General features: G+C 39.5%; 1 long non-coding RNA gene across 1 annotated transcript in view; it reads left to right on the top strand.

Annotated features, from left to right (window-relative positions):
- Positions 1-21015, top strand: part of LOC148217002 (uncharacterized) — a 59468-nt gene extending 38453 nt beyond the window's left edge. The window contains exon 5 of the long non-coding RNA XR_015797817.1: positions 20786-21015. This is a non-coding gene — a long non-coding RNA (uncharacterized LOC148217002). The remainder of the gene's footprint in view (positions 1-20785) is intronic.
- The last annotated feature ends 981 nt before the right edge of the window (positions 21016-21996 follow it).

Here is a 21996-nt window from a genome sequence, read left to right as displayed (position 1 = left end):
TATGTTTGCTCCTGCCACAGCCCTATACCACGTCATACATTGCCTTTTATTCTTTAAACTTCTCATCTCTCTGTTCTTGAAGATCTCAGCTCTGTCCAACCACAACTGTCTCAGTCTTCACCTTTCTCTCAACTCATTCCTTGTTCCTTCACATGCTGGTTTTGTGATTTTATGGTCATTCATTCTCCCTCTATGGTCAAACACTCCAATGTATTCCTTTCATATTGGTGACTCGCTTTTGTTTTCAGCCCACATTAATTCTTAGCCCTGTCACTTCTTGTTTTACCACCTATATTTCTTCAGTATACCATTCCCACTGCATTCAACATGCTTTTTCCCAACTACCCAACTCTGACTTCCATACAACAAAGTTGCCAGAAACACGCTGTTATATACAGCCATTTCTGCTTCTTTTGTGACATTAATTACTCACAAGAGATTATCCACCACCTTTCTACCAGCATTTGCATGCTTTAAATTTTTCCATCCACTTCTCCATCTTTAGTAAACAAAGTACACAAATTCACATACTTGCTCTGTTTTTTTCTGTCATTCATTCCATTTTACCTGTCAAACACAACTATACTATCTTTAAATTAATTTTCATACTACTTGTTGCATCATGAAATCTATCTGACATTTGGTGCAAATAATTTAGCCAACAACATGGCATCATCTGCATACAAAAGGCACATATGTTTACCTCCCCAATCAACAAACCTCTAACAGCACAGAATTTCTTATACATTTATCTATAAAATACATTAAAAAACCAAAGGAACATTTTATATCTTTGTCTTACTCACTGCTCAAGGATGAACCACTTGTTAAGCATGCCATTTATCCTCCTATGTGCTTTACTTCCATGATATAACATCCTTATCATATTTAGCAACAAAGCTTCAATAAAGCATTTCATAATTCAAGCCTATTCACTTTTTATAGGCTTTCTATTCCTCAACAAACATACAATAAATGACCATGCTTTCTGACATACATTTTAGCCTTTTTCTTTATAATGAAACCTACATTTTCACTTTCCTGCATATATTCATCAACTGTACTCCACAAGATCAGAGCACCTTCTCTTAGTTTCACAGACGCACAGCATATTTAATTTCCTTTCTTCACTATGTTCATTCATGCTTTTTACCAATTGCCCCTCTTAAATGCCAGGTCACAGTCTTCTATGACATCCTTGTCACTATAGATATAGACCTCCATTGTTCATCATTGCTTTTCAGTTGATGCTTTTCACAGAATGATTTTTAGTAATTTTAATTAATTGATTAAAATTAATTAATTAAATAATAACATTTTATATTATATATAATATGTTATAACAATATAAAATAAATAAAATAATAATAAAATAAAATAAATTAATTAATTAAATTAATTAAAATTTAGTAATTTTAGTAATAAATTTCACCTAATAATTTTCAGTAAAATAGAGAGGGCTGCGTGCCTTAGTTGTATCTGTGCCACATGTAGCATTTTCTGCTCATAGGATATTACTGGTCAGTTCTGATACATTGTGGTCAGTAAAGCTGTTTTACCTCCAGCATGTTCATATTATTCTGTGCAAACCAGGATGTCTTGCCTTCCAAACCAGCATGCTGTTGTCCACATCCCATCTCTTGGGAGATAGATACAGTGTACTTCCCCTCAGAATGCAATGAATGGATAGTCATGTTTAATTAACATAATTGCAGTGGATTTGTAATCAGGATATATTTTATTACTATTCCACTTTTCTTGCTGTTATATGCATATATATTCACAAATTGTTTGCCTTGTGGAAGGGATGACAGGTTAAATCAAATTCCAATTCCATTTCTTTATTTTTCTTACTCAGTAGTGATTGGCCCTCCACTATTGGAAGCAATGGCATTTTTGTGCTAATATCAGATTTTGCTTTTCTTTTCTGAAATAAATGGTGGCTATTGCCTTTAGTGGAGGAATGTTAAAGGGTGCACTTGGGACACCACTGGAAAGAAACTTCACTTGTTCCCTGTCTTTGATGGCTCCAGCCATTATTAATCAAACCTGGACCTATTTATATAATTCAGTCAGAGATTTTTTTTCCTTCTCTTTTTTACTGTAGAATATGACAAAGTAATGGGTAAATAGGATGTTATGTTCAGCCTCAGTTTTTATATGAATTGCCTCAGGATCAGCAATGTTGCAAAAGGCATTCTGCACATATGAATATATATTTTAAGGGCATTTTCTCTGTGATTTTGGTATTCTGACATAGTTAACATTAGACTAAGCATGGAATCTCAATAATGCATTAACAATAGCTAGTGTTATAAGGAGCTCTTATGCAAAATGGCCTAGCAAAGGTTAGAAGTTTTATCTGGTACACCAATCCATATCTGGATACTATTTGCTTTCTGAACTGACACCTGCAAATTCTAGTATAAAATATCCCTTTATTTTTTACAACTTCAATATTGCATTGCATTGCATTTTCTATATTCTGTATTCAATATTCAATATTCTATATTCTATATTCTATATTCTATTCTACTCTACTCATCATTAAATTTAGGTACCACCCAGCTCTGAAACAACTCTGGGTGGATGAAAATATCAAACAAAAAACAAAATAAAAACACAATATAGTATAAATAACCAAGATGGCATCTGAACTTTCAATATATAGCATGTACAAAGATTCATCCAATAAAGAGGTCGAGGCTATGCTAACCCAAGGCCTGAGAGAAGAGCCAGGTCTTTAACACCTTCTGTAGCACCATTGGAGTGGGAGCCACCAGATCTCAGGGGGCATCTCATTCCAGAGGGCAGGCGCCATGACAAGAAAAGGCATACTTCCTGGGTCCTGTAAGATGGTGCTGTTTAAATAAAGGGACTGCAGGTATGCCAACTTTGTTGACTTGTACTAGCTAGGCAGAAACCATGGGAGACAGGGAGCCCTTCAAATAACCAGACCCTATCCCATGTAAGGCTTTATACATGATAACCAACACCTTGAATTGCACCTGGAAGCACACCAGCAACCAGTGCAGCTTGTGAAGGAGAGTTGTCATATGACATACCAAGGCAAGTCTATCACTTCCATGCTTCTGCATACTACACCAGTTGAAGCTTCTAGGTGGTCTTCAAGGACAGCCTCATGCAGAGGCTCTTATACTCATTGTAGTAGTTAATCTGTGAGGTGACTAGGGCATGAGTGACTGTCTGAAGGGCCTCTTGATCCAGGATGGGTGCAACTGGAGCACACAATGGAGCTGTGGAAAGGCTTTCTTGGCCACTTCTGTCATCTGGATCACAACAGGAGTTGTGAGTCCAAGAAGAACCCCCCCTCAGATTGTGCACTATTCTTGAATGGGGAAGGGCAGCCCATTCAAGATTAAAGATGGACAATCCTCAGCTTTGGGTGTCCTGATACCCACAGCCATTCAGTCTTAGTAAGATTAAGTTGGGAGTTGGTTTTGCCCCATCCAGACCCACACAACCTCCAGCCACTGGGACAGGACCTCAACAGCATTGCTTGTCTGGCTCAGGACTGACAGATATAACTGGTTATCATCAACATAATAATGATACCAAACCCCAATTGGCAGATAACCTCACCCAGCATTTCATGTAGATGTTAAACAGGAAGGGAGAAAGGGTCAAATCTTGTTGCATCCCACAAAGGAGGGCCTAGGGAGTAACCTCTCCCTCCACCAAAACCGACTGGAACCTGCCATAAATGAAGAAAGAGAACCACTGTAAAATGGTGTCCCTAATTCCCAACCCTTGCAGCTGTTCCAGAAGGACACCATGATCAATGGTATTGAAAGGCACTGAGAGATTAAGGAGCACAATGATGTATGCACTCTTATCCTGGTTCTGTCAAATGTTACAGGCCAAGATGATCAGTGCTGTCTCCATACTGAATCCTGGCTGGAAATTGGCCTGAAACAGGTCTAGACAATCCACTTCCTCCAGGGTTCTCTGCAGCTGCTGTCCAACCATCTTTTCAACATTTTAAGAAGGTGGTTGGCCTGCAGTTCTTTAATTCTTTCTTTTTAAGTTTATAAGAGGATGTGAGGCAAAAAGATTATTTGTGCCCTATGATTAAATGTTGGAATTCTCTTGTGATCCATATTTATGACTTATATGATCAGATGATCTCATTGTAGGCTGCTTGAAAAAGATAATCAAGGCTTGGCCACAAAATTGGTTGGCTGAACCACCTGTCCTTTTCAGTATGATCATTAAATATTATGCTAATTGGCTCAGATTCAGGCTCAGAAGTCCACTTTTATAGAAATTGCAGGTTGAGAAACTCTGGCTTAAAAATACATAATTAAATATGCAGGTATGAAAGCATGCTATAACTATAGATTGTTTTGATGATGGGTTTGATACAAGGTTGGTTTACTGTAAAAGAAAGGACTCATTCTCATTCTTTATTTATTTTATCCAATGTATACCTGCCTCAACTGCCAGACTGCTCTGACTAGAGGACAAGCAAGACATTGTTTCCAGATTTCCTCTGCAACAACTATGTGACACATCCTATACTGTTCTCTAGGGTTTCCTGATTCTCCAGAGTAGCTTGGGGTTGGAGTGTTAGAGAAGCTTGCAAATAAAAAGGAAAAAGAATTATCCAGAGGAGATGCCTGGGGTGGAGTCTTGCCAAGTTATCTGGGAACTGCTTGAATCTGTTGAACCTGAGGAAGTGGACAGGGTCCTTCGAACTGTGAGCTCAGCTACCTGCTCCCTAGATCCATGTACCTCCTGGCTTGTGAAAGAAGCCCAGGGGGTGTCTTGTGAAAGGGCTCTAGTGGTGGTTAATTCTTCTGTGAGGGAGGGAGTTGTTCCTTTGCCTCTTAAAGAGGCTTTAGTGCACCTCCTCTTCAAGAAGCCATCACTGGATCTCACCATACTGGACAACTTTCATCCAGTATCTAACCTCCTTTTTTGGGTAAGGTGGTTGAGAAAGTGGCTGCACAGCAGCTTCAGAGGGCCTTGGATGAAGCAGATTATCTGGATCCTTTTCAGTCAGGATTCAGACCTGGATATGGGACAGAAACAGCATTGGTCACATTTTTGGATTATCTCTGGCGTGGGCGGGATGGAAGTTGTGCATCCATCCTTGCCCTACTTGACCTCTCAGTGGTTTTCAATACTATCACCCATGTATCCTTCTGGATTGGCTCAGGGGATTGGGGGTGGGCAGCATGGTGCTGGGCTTGTTTGCGTCCTTTCTTCAGGGTCAATTCCAGTTGGTGATGATTGGGGAGGAGAGGTCTTGCCCTTGGCTCCTACTATGTGAGCCTCTTTCTAGCTTCTTTGGGACATAAGATTTGTTATTAGGAGTGCTGTTCTTTTTACCTGGTCTTTCTGCCTGACTGCATGCAAGAGTGACCACTCTCTGCCTACATGATTGCAACAGATGCCTTTGTTATTAGCAGCATTTGGTCTGCTGTGATTCATCAAACAATGACCAACAGGGGCATTGGGAGAGGGCACAAAACCATGAGTTCCCCTGTCCAAGGGCCTTTCCTGACTAGTGGATACTGCAAGGTGCTGTAGGTAGGGCTGCCCTTGAAGACCCTTTGGAAACCACAGCTGATCCAGAGTACCGCGGTGCAGGCAATGACGGATACACCACAATATACCCATGTGCCACCACTGCTTTGTGAGATGCACTGGGTACCAGTTGGCTTCAGAGTTTAATACAAGATGCTGATTATCACCTGTAAGCCTAGCATATTTGAGGGACTGCCTGTGGCCAACAGTTTCTGCCAGCTCACTCAGAACAGGCAGGGTGGGCACGTTACAAGCCCCCTCAATCGAGCAATGTCATCTATCGGATCTAGGCAGTGTGCCTTCTCTGAGGTGTTGTGTTTTTTCCAGGTGTATACAGTTCTTTGCTCTGTTTTATTGTTTCTTGTCCTTGGATGTAAATCACCGACAGTTGCCTAGGAGGTCAGTGGCTCCCGAATCTAAATAAATAAATTAGTAACCTTATTAGCTGCCAGTGTTAAATTGCAGTTGAAGAACCCAGCCTGGTTAGTGAAAGAAAAATGCTTTTCAAATACTCGACCTCTAAAAACAACCTGTTAGGTGTCCTTCCCAATATTTATTGTATGATAGCACCATTAGTGTGACTGTGTTGAGGTAGCACTGACATAGAAGCCCAATGATCTCACTGATCTGTACATAATACAGCATTAAAAGCCTGTATTAGATGGAATGATCCTTCCCATAACCATTGCTTTCCCCTAACTTCAGCACATCGTGATGTTCCATCTCCTTCTCCTTCTGCAATAGCATCATTCACTACAGAAAACGACAGTGTAAAAAGGAGCACACCTTTATTCCCCTCTAGAAAGAAAACATGCTTCAAAACAGAAAACACTCTTTACGGCTCCAACCAAGGCGAAAATTCATAGAAAGTTTTTTTTTTTTGAAAGCCACATGTATGGCTAGCCTTTCCTTTCCTTTCCTGTCATTTTTGCAAGCAGAAAAAAATTGGCTGTTTGTGTGTGTATGCTTCAATACACAATACACATGTCGGCATGTATAAAAAGACTGGTTGTATTTTTAAATTAAATCATAGATTAATCATTTGTATCAGCTCCAGGCCACAAAGAACGGTTGCTGTCTAATGGTTAAATGCCCTTTAGAATTCAAGGGCTTTGATTTATTGGAAGAAACCTGCTGGGCAGAACATACTGTGGAGCTGATTAATGTCAGTTGCTGTCATCGGTTTCCACTTAGATTCTTGGCCAGCTCTAGTATCTCGTCCCTTAAGGATCCAGAAGAATTCCAGGCCTGATCCAAGAGCTGCGCTGGCATGGGGTTTGCAGAATGTGGCGCTTGCAAAATTAAGAAGATGAATGGAAGCGGAATTTCATGTTCTCTACCGGACTTGTTTATTTGACTCATTTCTCTAGAGAAAGCAGGATCTAATACCAGGACCACACCAGCAAGGGAAACAAATCAATAGCATGTTCACTGGGTCTGTTACAGATGTCTTGCATTTCCTTTGCTGTTTTTATATGCTCCCTCGTAGGTTGTCAAAGTGGAAAATGTCTAGAGCAAAAAGCAGAGCTACCATTGCTGTCTAGATTTACATTCATCACTGAACGTGGATGTTTCCTCTTACAAATCAGTTGATTGTATATGCTGATAAAGAAATGAGACATCCGTTGTCTAAACTGGGTTAGTAAAATAAGGAAGGGGAAATTCCACTAAATATCTGCGTATGTCATTTAGAAAGGTTGTATTTTATATATTTGTGTATGTGTATATAGAAACATACACACACACATGCTTCTGATCCTTGATGCAATTTCTAATCAGTTGACACGAGAGTTAAATTTTTCAGGACAGTGCACAATAGTTGGAAATTTGAGCTCCATCCTTCTGTCAGTAATAAGTTAACAGTAGTCTTACTGTATATAAAACAAATAAGTCTGATATAAAACAGAACATATTAAATACTATTGATAGTTCAATATATCTTCATCAGCTTGAGTGAATCTGGGAACCAGGAAAACGCTGTCATGGGTGCAAATTTTACAATTGTTTTCACCCATTTTAACAAATTCCAGGAGAGTAACCCTGTTGGTCTCTTTGCTGCCATCTAGTGGCTGCTCAGATTTATGCTGCCCAGATATGGAAACCCTAGTTTAGGATTCCCTTATGGCAGTGTTTCTTAAAGTGTGGCCCTAGGACCCCTGGGGGTCCCCCAAGACCCTCCCAGGGGTCAGCAAAATCAAAATGATTTGCCAGCCTATGTTGGAAAATAATACAATATTAGGATCCCATCAAACAATCATGAGAACTGCCAGTGGATGCATCAATTTTAATTTGTAATAAGATAAATATTGATGAATATAAGCCATACAGGATCTTTTGGGGTCCTTCATAATTTTTAAAAGTGGGAAGAGGTCCTGGGAGAAAAAAGTTTAAGAAACACTGCCCTAAGGAATGGCATGCTTACGATCCATCAAGGGTCCTATAATAACAAGTAGCCTTCAAAGTGCCAGAACACACAGCAGAATTTGAATAATTAGTTTTTACAGATAGAATAATTGCAGCAACTAAACTGTCCAACAAGATCACTAGGGGTTTAAGAGCATATGTGATACATTGCACAGTTCAAGAACAGTAAAGCCAATAGGTTCTTTGGTGATACAGCAATAATATTGATTTCCCCCTTTCCCTCCAGTACACTGGCCAAATGAAACCATGTTTAAGAGTAATTGCTAAAAAGAAGCTACAAAAAAGGATACATTTAGCAACATAATTCTACTGTGAATAATCTAATGGCAATAGCTTGTCAGCAAACGAACATTTCACGTATGGATTGTTTCAGGATCGCAAGCTGGATACAAACTGGAGAGACTGGATCTCTTTGGAAACAGACACACCATATTCTGTGCAAATGATTCACTTTCTATGATTAAATCTCATGAAAAGTAGTTTGGGAAATCTAATGATGTTGTGAGGTTCAGTATTAAAGCACAGTACTGCAAAAGGCCCCAGATTCATTCCCAACACCACTAGGGTAGAGTTAGGACTCTAGTATGAACACCAGGTAGCTGCTGCTGTCACCCTATGTAGACCAGGCTTCTCCAACAGGCCAAGCTGGTTGGGAATGATGAGACTTGAAGTCCAAGCATATCTAGAAAGCCTACTCTGTTTCCAGGGTAGTGGCAAGGGAAGAGGGAGCAGTGTGTGTGGCAGATACTGTTTCATCTTCTCCTATTCCATTTGCCAGATGTGACCTGGATATTTCTTTAGCATCCTGATAGTAATAGTGCCATTTTGGGCCTATTTGTGGATATGGATGGATGGTAAAGGGTGAACTGTGTGACAGGCTGCTGGAAATACAGTAGGTGTTTAAAATTGGCACATCTGAGCATACACAGTAAACTAGACAAAGATGATGATGAACAATGGCATAAGGCCCTGGTTGATCAGTACGTTTGTCAAGAGCCCACTGTAGGCTTGGATATTCAGAGGAAATGATCGGAGCAGTCCCTTCTTTAGTGAAACTGATGGCAGAATACAAGCTGTGAAAGAATAGCTAACCTTAATGAAGACTAGGAGCAAGATAGGGTTCTTGGCAGTTCTTCCAGATGGACCCCCTCCACTGACTGAAAACCTTCTACTATTAGAAAGGTAAAAATCATTCTCTTAAAGCTTTTTGAATAGAAAAAAATTCTGATATAAAACAAAAACAAAACACTGCCAGTAGTTTGTTCCGCTGCCCTCTGAGTGTGTAAATATGCATAAATATGTGTTTGATCTATTATTTTAAAACAATTCATATATGTTGGTCCACTGCCTGCCTCCTTGAGGAATTATAAAATACATTTAAATAACTGTCATCTTTCCCTTTATATTTTTGATTCAATCTTCATTGAGTGCTGAAGGTTGAACTACTTCTTTAAATGTGTAAGTAGCAGTGAAGTCTTTTATTTTAAGTCAGAATAAATTAAGTCAAGGCTCCTGGTACTCTGGTCCCTGTTCTGATCAGCACCTTAAGCTCTGCAATTTACATTTGCAAAAAGCAATTCACTGATAAGTATGGTGTAGTTGGAGGTGGGGGTCAGGGTGTGGGACAGGGAGAATATTGGCTTTGTTTTCCAAGACAGCATGTTTCCATAATGATGACCAACATTAAAAACAATTATCAATTTCACATGTCTTTTCTCTGATCCAAACCTGCACATATTGATTCATGTGGTCCTTTGATTCTCAGATGCACCACATCAGTTAGAAGACTATCTCATTAAAACAGAAACATGTTAATTTGAAGGAGATCATGCCTCTCAAAAATAGAAAGCCGCAATCTATAGTTTACAACCAGCATTATTGTTTTTTTAAAACTTAGTAGATGGAACAGCTGCTTCATAAACTTATTCATTTCCTGGAGAGAATACCAAGTTCTTAACAATCTGACATAGGACAAGGCATAGTTATGTGGTCTTGTATGTTCATAGTTTGTCCATCAATCGTGTAGGCAGGACTGATTTCTTTTAAGAGGCTGCCCATGTAGCCCTGCTCTTTGGAATCAGTAAAGCTTTAACATATTTTATTGGCACATCGCATAATTTCATAGTAGGTCTCCATTCATAACAGATAATTTGGTAGTTTTTCCACAGTGAAATCATGTCAAAGAACTTGTAAGAAAAGGAATGGTCATTGGCATGCTGTTCTTTGATGTTCTAGATTTATATCATCCACCATTACTTTAAATGCAAACCTGGTTGAGGGCTTAGAGGATGATGGATTGAAAAGATTGGGTAGAACAATATTTAGCATAGGAATATGTAAGCTAGAAATACCAGTCTATTAGAAGTATTCCTCACTTTATCCTTCTGGGATTGTTATTATGCTGTATGACTGAAAATGTGATGGGTGGTGAGGTGCATGATTCTTTTGGTGGTATATATACCAAAAAATACAGAAAGGGGAAGGTAACGTGGGAAAGCAAAACACAGTCAGCATTAGAATGTGTCTGGCCACATATAAGAATTCATAGAAAATGCCCATGCAGCCCAGCATTTTGGAAAAATTCCCATTTGCCTGGGGTGGGGGGACACCAAGATAAGATAGGGTGGTATACAGCATCTAAGAGCTAGAAGGATTGGCAAGATACAGTTGCTTTGGTTTGATTTCTTGTAGGGCTACCAGATTTGGGCTGAAAACACCAAGATGCTGCAAAGATTTAGAATATTTGTATCTCTTTGCTGCCATCTGATGGGGTCTGGATTTTTGCAATGCAGGCTAGGTAGTTCTATTTCTGGTAGAGATTTTTCTGTCATGGTCATGACAGACTTTTTGTGATTAGGTAAGCCTCTCAAGGCACTGTTTTGTGAGCCCAGCCCATTGTTTGCTCTCCAAATTCTGAATGTGCCTGGCCACCCAAAATGTTTGGCTACTCATGTTCTGTGGTTATATGGAGCTGTGTGTTTGTCATACATCTATCCATGTTCTCTTGTGAAAACTTACAGTAGAGAAAAAGAGCAATCTGGGACAATCATGGATGGCATTTTGTCTACTGAAGAGTGCAGGAAGCAACCATGTACTCTCTAGCCATCTCAGCTGCAGAGAACAATAGGAGTGGTGTGTGTGTGTGTGTGTGTGTGTGTGTGTGTGTGTGAGTAACTATGTGAGAGTAAGCAGCTTGGTAGACAGCCAGAACAAGCAAGCTAGAGAGGAATATTGGAAGGAACATGGAGAACATAGAGAAAGGAAGGGAGTAGGAGATGGTAAAGGAGCAGGAAGGACAGAAATGGGAATGTATACTGGAGGCTGAGAAAGTGGAAAGAAAGGGTGACAGAAACAAAGATGAACATGTGAAGGAAGTACTCCCAATATGTTGGGGTTAATTAGAAGAAAAGAAGGAAGCTCATACATTCAACTCTCTTGACCTTTAGGAAGTATAGGACAACCTAACCTTAACCCTTGTCCCTGAGAAACCAGGAGAGAGCAGTAGATTTTAGTGGCCACTTTGAATTACTGCCACTGGATGCTATTAGCATGCCCAAATATTCTATTATTCCAGGATGTTGTTGGGGAGGGGGATGCCATTTTTAATTGGAACCTTCAACCCTCAGAAAGGCAAGAAATGAGGCCATGTTGAGGCTACATCACAGGGGAAACTGGCTAGTCATACAGGGTAAAGAAAACAAAGGAGGAATAGCAATGAAGAAAGCAACAATAAGTAATGCATTGAGATTAACTTGATAAATGAATAACAATGAGAGATTAAAGTGTTTATAATTAAAACAAACTTATTTATCTGAAGAGGAAGAAGTCTTATATACTACTGGGAACCTGATTGATACCACAACAAAAATAGTCTCTTTCTAATCAATCTCAGCTCCTGATATCTACAATTTGGTTGACAACACATAATACAAGAATCATTTGTCATTGCCTTCTTCCATGAATATTTTTATTTTTACTTCCCAATCTAATCTATAGTCTTAGTCTTCTGAGATAGTCTCCCTTCCAAATAACAGCCAAGGCTGACTTGCTTAGTTTTTAGATCAGCCAAGACCAGCTAGGTGTTGCTTCCTGAGTGAACACTGATACAATGAGCAAAGTAAAGTGAAATCTGAGAGCCAGGGGATACAGGTACCAAGTTAGAAACCAGGAGACTTTGAGTTCTAGTCCTGCCTTAGGCACAAAACCATCTGGGTGACCTTGGGCCACTCACTCTCTTTCAGCCCTAGGAAGAAGGCAACAGCAAATCACTTCCAAAAACCTTACCAAGAAGACTGCATGGATTTATCCAGGCAGTGGCCAGAAATTAAGAATGACTTGAAGATACCAAAAAAAAAAAAAAAAGTAAAAAAAGTATGTGTGTGTGAGTGTATACACAAACACACACAATCTTAAACACGCACAGAAGGCTGAACATCAAGAATTCATTCTGTGTATTTTGCTTGGTTTTAGTAAGGTGCAAGGCAATAAACGTAGGACATGAGCTTGGCTTACATGTGAAGCATCTCCATCTCACCAGAATTTAGGAACATTTGCTGCAGGTAAGATAGTTCAATTATAAAGCAAGCCTTGCTTTTCATGTCTCTAGTGGTAAATCTGGAATAGAGACATTGACTAATGACAAGGCAAAGTAATTAATTTTGTACTTATTGTTCCAATGTACTGATGAGTGTGGAAGTGGCAGGAGAACGAATTCAGTAACAGGAAGAATAGAAAGCAATTTGGCTTAGACTGTTGACCTGAGAAGTTTCTCAAAAATTAAGATGAACTGACCCTGATTGAAAAAAAAAAAGTATAAATGCTAGGAGATAATTTTTTATAACTATAGCGATATATCTCTGTCAAGACAGATTCATAAAAATGGACATTAAACCCAATATCTCTGTTTCTAATTATTCTTTACAAAGCTAGAAAGGGAAGCCTAAAGCTTTGTAGCACCAGAAATACGTTTTAACACCATATCTGTAGCTGTCCCAACAGAAAGGGACAATTCTAAAGCAGGAATGGAACTTCTCACTATTTTTTCTTACTAATTTTACATGTCAGCCTAAGCTTTTTGATCATTTGAATGGACTGGAATGAAAAGCTCTGAAATATCTCAGTAGGGGAAGATGTGTGAAAGGATGTTTGGCATGAGTAGTTGCTAAAAATTGTTGAGAGGCTAGAATGTGAAGTGGGAACCTGGTGATGCAGCTTATTGTTACAATTGTGGTATGGGCAGTCCTCGCTTAATGACTGTCCTGTTTAGAGACCATTCAAAGTTATAGTGGCACTGAAAAAGTAACTTTACAACCAGTGCTCACATTTCTGACCATTGCAGAGTCTCCACGGTAACGGGATTGGGATTCATGCACTTCACAATTAGAGGGCATTTATGACCATTGCAGTGCCCCACGGCCACATGTTCACCATTTGCGCACTTCACAGCTGGCTTCTGACAAGTAGAGTCAATGGAGAAGCTGGCAGTAAAATCGCAAGTCACAATCACTTGATGTCTTGCTTAACAGCCATGGTGATTCGCTTAATGAACATGGCGGAAGTGATGTTGTAAGTGCGGTGTGGTCGTGTGATGTTTTACTTAGGGATCATGTTGCTTAGTGATGGAGTTGCTGGTTCCAATTGTGGTTGTTATGCAAGGACTATCTGTATTAACATGTACCTTAGTTGTCTGTTACTGCTGTACAACAGCTGCTGAATATGTTACTAATATATCACTTTTGGATTAAGCCTGGCTGCAGATTTGGACAACTACAGAGGGTTGCCATGAACAAGCTAAAATAATCTATGAATTACTGGCTTAAATTATCCTATCCTGTTTTTATACTTCAGTATAAAACTATTCAGGTCTATCATAAACTCTCCTTTCTATCTAGCTTTCAGATCCTGAGGAAGTCTCTTAGGTGGGTACCGAAGAGACTTCCTCAGGATCTGAAAGCTAGGTAGAAAGGAGAGCTTATGATAGACCTCCTCAGTGATCAGAACCAATGCTCCAGAGGAACTGGAGTCATTGTAGGAGAATCAAACAAAGGAATTGTGTGGCTACATGTTGAATTAAGTCTTCCCTAAGGCCTCCTCCATACCTGCTAGCATTGCAGTCCCCAAACTTCCTGCTGAAGGACATATGAGCTGGGCATTATAGAAATTGCTGCTTGAATGTATCCAAGGATTTTTTTTCTCCCAGTAGTAATTAGCTAGTAAGTGTCTGTCCGTCCGTCCGTCCATCCATCCATCCATCCATCCATCCATCCATCCATCCATCCATCCATCCATCCATCTATCCATCTATCTATCTATCTATCTATCTATCTATCTATCTATCTATCTATCTATCTATCTATCTATCTATCTATCAACCAGCTGGAGGGAGTAGAATCCCTACAAATGCATTACAAGGCAATACAAGATTAGGAGCCAAAAGCACAAGTCATATTAAAAGTCAAGCAGTCCAGTCAGTTACAGTAAGTACCCTAAATATTCGGAGGAAAGAAACTTGTAGAAATCTGGAATTCCTCTACATACATCCCCTTCAAAATGGTCTTATACACCATCAATATTTGTTCTGCGACACTGCCACTTCCATAGCAAATAATATAGAAAAACCCTGAAATTGTGGTTCAAGTGCTTTAAAATCATTAAACTGTATATCCACTGGCTTCTCTATTCTAGAAATTATATCTCTTTGAAAGATTTGAGTTCAGGAAGTCAGTGTTGGGAAACAGACCAAATTATCAGCAATCTATCAGCAATTCTCCCTACAAAATAAACTTCATTTTGAATGATTTCACATACTCCTACGTTTGTGTTATCACCTGCTTCTACCCTGAAGGTTCAAGTTCAGCGTATTTAGGTGATCAGCTACTCCTGTTTAAAAAAAAATTGCTGGTTTATGACCGTAATAAAGATTTGATTTGATTTCGCGTGTTGCTTTTCATTTTCATGAAGGAATGTGACTCCTCTCTAAGTCAAAATATGTTCCATGACATTTTCCTGGCTCATCTATCTAACTTTTTCGTGGTATCGAAGTGAGCCACACTCACTGCTAGAAAGAAGCAAACTGCCTATGATTCGGTCCTTACGCATAGTATAAAATTAACTGATTTACAACTACAGCTATACTGTTCTCCGTGCGTAGGTTTTTATTCCACAGGGCTTCTTAGAGCAAAATGCATTGTGTGTTAGTGAAGCTGATTCCTAGTATATTGTGTTTTTTTCTTCATCATTCAACTAGACCAATGTTTTTGGAACATACTGATGGTGCACCATCTGCGGTAAATGGTCTGCCTTTCTTCCTACGGTGCCACTTTTTCAATGTACTCTTCCAATCCTTGAAATATATCATGACCCAATACAATACGTTTCACTGGTATTAAATCTAATGATTCAATTATTTTCAAATTACAGCCCATATCTCTAATGAATGTTGTACAATGTGAATGTGCAGTACTTGAAGCATATGTACTTGGGGTAATAGTTGTTGACAGTGCTTTGAAGTCTTTACCTATTTAAATCAATTGTTTCTTCACAGTATCTGCTATATATGTTATCCTGGAGACCAATGTATAGTAAATAAACATATACCTTCAAAAAGTTTCTTCTTATTAGGATGTGGAATTTGGCTGGCCCAGAGGTATCTGCAGCATATGGGCAAAAAATCCAGAAAGAAGCCACAATGATGCAATCAAAGCTCTGTTTTGTGTGTGTGTGTGTGTGTGTGTGTATGTGTGTGTGTTACAAATAGGCCTTCTGCAAAAGGTTGCAATGAGTTGGCTATCATTTTGCTTATTATAAAACTTGCTTTTACTGAATCTTCACTAGACCTGTAGTTTTTATTTAAAAAAACATCATTGCTTGGCGAGTGCTGCTTTAAGTTTCCGAATTTTGGTGTTGAATTTTCCAGGGATCTCATCATATTTTCTTGCAATGCCTTGTTTTGCAACACTGACAAACAGAAGAGTAACTGGTTGCTGACAAGTAAGGCACTGAATTTACTCATTACTTTCATGAACAAAAATATAAATACTCCCATTTGTCTTGAGAAACCCTTTTTTCTTCCATAACTGTTCTTTTGTTGTTGTTGTTTTCACCAAATATTTAGCTGACATCATCAAAAACCCTCTGGGTTTTTGTACTGATCTGTTACATAACAGATTGCCTAAATAGTGTCCAAAGCTTCTTTCATAAGCTCATATGATATGAATAAACAGGAATGCTGCGTGGAATTGTACAACCACATTTCTCTTGATTTCTGTATTGCTTTTTCAATGCTCTTATTGATTAACTTCTATTATCTCTTCATTATGTGTTACTTTCTCTTCTAGAGCATTTATGGGGGAGGCCTGTCTTCATCCTGATGAATGGGGCCTGTATATTAGCCCAAATCCTGCCTTGACAGTGCCACTATTCTAAATGGGTAGACACCTTACAGGAGAAGGATGATTAAATTGCTCAAAGGCTCTAGCTGTTGCCCTTCTGACAATCAACGCCAATAACCCAACTTGTGTAGACTTTTCAATTGGTTTGAAATGCCAAACCCTATGACACTTGTGTGGGGTTAGGAGGATCCCAACTTCCTATGCAGACGGACATACTGTACTGTCTTAAGACTTTGGGGTGTTTCGTGCACTCAATATTTTGACTGCACCGAGGGTTGCTGGTAATAAATCATGGCCATGGGGGAGGGCAGCTGAGGATTATCTTAGTCCATGTACCCTTCCCGTGTGATGAGGTACTTAGAACACGTGGCTCACACTCTCAAAGATGGTGTAATCCTTCACTTGTCAGCACTGTGCTGAAGGTTGAGTCTGGTCTTTCTCACTCTGCAAACTTTCATCTGTCAAGGGGTGCTTAATTTGCGGCTTATTCTCACATTTACCCCAAGGCTGTCTAAATTTAAGAGCTGCCAGTTGTTGAGCTAATTCAGCTGAGAAGAAGGGTACGTGTGGGTGGGGTGGGGAGGAGAACTGGCATTTTATTCCCTACTGTGTCTGAATAAAAGATTAAGAAGGACCCTGGTTTATTTTCCTTTGAGGACTTTCCAGCATAACTGAAGAAAAAACGGATAGCTTTGCTTTCCAGCAGTGAGTGCTATCAGGGAATGTCCTTTTGAATCGCAGTTCTTAAGTTTGTGTTGCAATCTACAGAGACATTCAAAGGTTCTGTTCTTTTACCACTACTATCTAGCATGGTCCTGAAGTTTCTGACCTGCCAAACTCTCACAGAGCAGAATCTGCAAATCCCACCAGGTAGAGATAGCTTTGCAGCCTTATCAAGACTGCCAAAGACAGGAACAGGTTGGCAGGAGCATCATCAAGGATCTAGAGCAGGGTTTCTCAACCTCAGCAACTTGAAGATGTGAGGACTTCAACTTCCAGAATTCTCCAGCCAGCAAAGCTGGCTGGGGAATTCTGGGAGTTGAAGTCCACACATCTTCAAGCTGCCAAAGTTGAGAAACACTGCTCTAGAGGGATATAATATGTTAGCTGGTCTATATTTGAATTTAAAGTTGAATGATTCAAAATTGTGCAGGTATATACCACTGTCTGCCACTTTCCCCCCAATTTTTCTTCCCATGCAAAAGAAGCTTCGTTTTTTCTACATCATTTTCCAGATGCTTTTCTATCTCTTTAGATGTCTTTTTTAACTTTTTGGCTAATTCTTACATTAATTATTAACTAACGTATAGTTTTAAAGCTAGAGTGGGGAAACTTCAGTCTCTGTCTGCATCTGGGTTTCTGATGGGATTTTTATTCCTCCCATAGCCATCACCATGATGAACTGAAAACAGTGATCAGCTTTTGCTGATTTCCTTTCTACTGCTGTTAACAGCAGTAGAAAAGAAATTATCTTGAGCACAATCTCTGGGAAGGACGCAGGTATTCCTACTTATGCACAAAATTCTAGCAGTGCTGTGCAGGCATGAATGGGTGTGGATCCAGGAATTCAAAGCCTACTCTCACAGTCACTGCAATCCTGGGGGTGGAAAAATTTGCCTGCCTTTTTCCTTCAAGGATGCTTGATATTTGAAGGTTTCCAATATCTCAGCATAGGCAAAGTGATACAGGTGGCCTCCTGATGTAGCAGGCAGTTGTTAGCACAAGGTGATTCTTCCAGCCCTTTCCAGGAAGATAGCAACCTAGTACTTATCTAGGTTGTGGTTAGGATTTTCTGATAAAATTGCTTTAGGGAAACAGCATTCACATCAAATGTGTTTGTCCAGTTGGATTGCTCTGTGGTACACATCAGAAGTCGTGAGATTGCGGGGGAATAGAAATTCAATAAATAAACACATAAATAATTAAATGAGTGAATAAAGAAATTAACGGGTAAAAGGAAAATTGAGGTCTCTTAATTACTGATATCAAGATGCTGTGAAATATGGTATTTGTAGGTAATTTCCCCACTAGCGACTTGAGCATTTTCTAGAGTCACCCAACCATCATTGCGCCACATAAGCAGTAATGAGAACAGGCTTTACATCACTTCAACAGTGGCTGATTCGGGTGAAGAAGATGTTCTAAGTCACTAGTAGGGAGATGGAGATTGTTGCAGGAAGGGCAGGAAGGACAGGTTGGCCAACAAAATATTAGGCACTGATGAATTCCATTTATTCTTTCAAAGCAAGTAATCCTTGAACTCTTCATTTGGTCTGCATTTTGAAGCAACCTGACTGATTCATCTCCCCAAACAAATGCATGTACTTTTCTAAATTTTGTAAAATAATTTACAACTCTATAAAACTCAGAAAACTAATTTTTCTACTGATGAGGGTATTATAGGTGAGACTTCTTATAAATGCGTGTCCTGTACAATAAAGTGCATGCAGAAAGTTGTAAAGAAGGTTAGGAAATATCTGTTTTGAGATAAAACAGCAGCAAAATCCAAGCGTGTATATGTGTGTATTTCAATCCGGACAGGAAGAAAAAGTATGGAACTGGCTTAATCTAATAATGGACTGGCCCCCTCATTAACCGTATTGCATTCATTATTTCATTTAGTATACATTCTGTACAGTAATTAATTCTGCAGTAGGTAGATTCCCATTTCACTATGGAACTTATGCGATGAATTTGGTCCAGTTATTGATTCAACCAGTGTATATGGTGCCTAACCTGGTTGGTTTACTGTAAATTTGCAATAAATACTGGAAATTTCCTGTCCTTTGTAGAATGGAGGGCTCAAACAAAGTTTTCTGTTCTGTCATTTGTCAGCATTGCCTCAGCTGTCCTCTACATCAGGGTTCCTCAACCTTGGCAACTTTAAGACAGGTGGACTTCAACTCCCAGAATTCCCCAGCCAGCTGGGGAATTCTGGGAGTTGAAGTCCACCCATCTTAAAGTTGCCAAGGTTGAGGGACCCTGCTCTACATAACTGGCCAGCTATTTCTTATTCATTGTGAGAAGCTAATCATGAGAATGGGCCCATAAGCAAGCAAATTCTGTGAAAAAGAAAGGCCTTTCCATGCTGCTGCATGAACCCGGTCATGCAGATTGTACGGAGGAAAAAAAAAATGCTGTTAGCTGTGTCTCTACTGAAACAGGTTCTTAACTGAATTGAGAGCAGGCTCCATGCAAAAACCTGGACAGCGCTGTGCACAAGATTATTCATCTCCCCAGCTCTAGCACTGGCCATATCTTGTTCTGATCTTTAACAAGTTCCTGTAAACAGCCACAGACATTTATAAACCACCCTACACAGCAGCAGCTAATATTTTACATGTCAAGAAAATCTTACACTTCTGCACTCTTGCTCTCATTCTCTCTCCTTTTGGTATACATGGTGACAAGACCCAGTTAAGAAAGGGGAGGAGGGAAAGAAAAACATAGCGTGTTGCCAAGAATGTCTCCACAAAAAAAGCATCTTTTAATCACAAATGAAAAAAAGTAAAAGAAATCTATCTCTTTCCCTCCACCATCACCCCCTTCGAACTTTCCTTTTGTTTAAATTTCCCTGTGGATGCATTCAGAGAGGGTCATTTACTCTTCCACACTTTAGTTCACAACTAAAAAATATGGAAAACCAGCCAATATTAATTGTAGGCACTGTAAATGGATACTCCTACATGGCTATTTAAAAAAAAAAAAAACATAAATCCCCTTTTACCCCCTAAAAATCTTTCTCTGACTTGAATTTCTTTCTAGAGTGGTAAACAAATCCTCCTTCCACTGATTTACTCTTTTTCCATTTGGCAAGCACAGCTCATGCTGTCTTTCTCATAGCATTTGTGCCAGTTGGATCCATTTTGTTTTGTTTATTTCCTTCCTTTGGGGCTAGAAATCATCAGTAACAAAGTCAATCTCTTGTCTCCTCTGCATATCTACCTTCTCATCATCACCCATTATGAATGGAACCCAGATGGATTTCATAGAGGTGTCATAAAAAGCTTTTGCTAACTTGAAAAATAATTTGAAAAAAAAAAATTAAAACTCACTAATTATTATCGATGCATGCGTCTCTGGCCTCACAGTCATTCCCCCAGAGGGAGCCTGAATTCCTGAATGTCTGAATTAAAATGACCAGGTTAGAGCAACCCTGTAAACAGCTCCTTTTACTGTACTTGACACTGCTGTACAGTGTCAACTTGGGAACTGTTATTCGTACAGAGTCTATCTAAGGGCACATGGCCTTGCAACAACCTAAGAACTTACAGCTAAAAATCTCATTAAGCCTTAAATCCCATTAAGCTCTTGGCTATCAGAACTGATACTGTGGTGAAACCTGTCTTCCAATTTCCAGAATGTTTTCTGCCTGGCGAGATGTTTTAAAAAGCTAAAGCATTGCTCTTTTTCTTTAGTTGCAAAAGGAACCACAAGGGACCACCCCATTCTTCAGAGAAGAGAAGCAACTGTTTTTCACGGGTGTGCAACTTACTATGTTCTGGGTGCACACCATGAGCACGACATAGCTCAGTTGGAGATGCCGACCTCTGCCATTCATTGTCCCTCCATTCTGAAGCAGCCAATACAGTGTTCTCCACTTCCCTCTTCTCCTGACAACTTGGAGCTGCTCAGCAATCTGTTTCCTTATAGCAGTGTTGTCCAAACTTGGCCACTTTAAGATGAGTGGACTTCAACTCCCAGAATTCCCCAGCCAGCATGGCTGGCTGGGGAATTCTGGGAGTTGAAGTCCACTCATCTTAAAGTGGCCAAGTTCGGACAACAGTGCCTTAGAGTCTGGACATGAAACTTCGGCTGTGTGAAACAAGGCTTCATGGCCAAGGATGGACTCCAGTTGTTAATCCTATGCACTAGTGTTAGATGCCCTTGTGTCTAACAGCTAAATAAAGCTAAATGCTTAGCCACGTTCTTGGTGCATTTTGTTTTATCAGATGAATAGGTAAAATAGAAAATAAATGCCATTATTTTTCTTACAATTATCAAAGATATAAATACAAGTATCTATATAAAGTTTTCCAACAACCTAAGGACTTAAACATCTCCTTTCTCCCAAAGTAACATAGACTCAGTGAGAACATCTTGGAACCAAAAGAGCTTCAAACACTGCTTGCTAGTTACAAAATCAGTAGCATGTGAAATTGATTCCCTTAGTAAAGAAAAAAAAATCAGAGTTGTTCAGGCATATTTCTTTAAAATCTTCACAATCACAAAAGAGAACAATTGCCAGAAAGTCTGCCAGTTTCCATGTCCCCAAAGAGGCCAATCTTGGGCAAGTTAAACTTTCCATGAAAAGCAGATTCCATATTATAGTTATCTGAATCAAGCTTTTTAGAATATATTTGAAATGCCTCTGCTTGGCCCTTATAATGCAGTTTTATCTCAACGGCTTTATTTGAATATAATGCTATGCACGTGTTACATTTTACTGCAAAACTGTGTGCATGTTCAAACACTCTTTGCAGTTAAAATTATATTAGGAAAATTGAGGATGGCCACACCAATCATTTCCATTGCTTTCCATGAGTCAGAGGTTGATGTCTGCAGGAGAGAGACTGGAATTGGGAAGGACTGTAGCTTGTAGACCAGAAATGTTGTGAGCAGAAGGTCC

Source organism: Python bivittatus, unplaced genomic scaffold (assembly GCF_059951505.1).
Source record: "Python bivittatus isolate LINGU-HERP-01145 unplaced genomic scaffold, Pbiv_v1 ctg000020_np1212, whole genome shotgun sequence".
NCBI lineage: Eukaryota > Metazoa > Chordata > Lepidosauria > Squamata > Pythonidae > Python > Python bivittatus.
The sequence above is the reverse complement of the archived record's forward strand: the minus strand, read 5'-3'. Positions and strand labels throughout refer to the sequence as shown.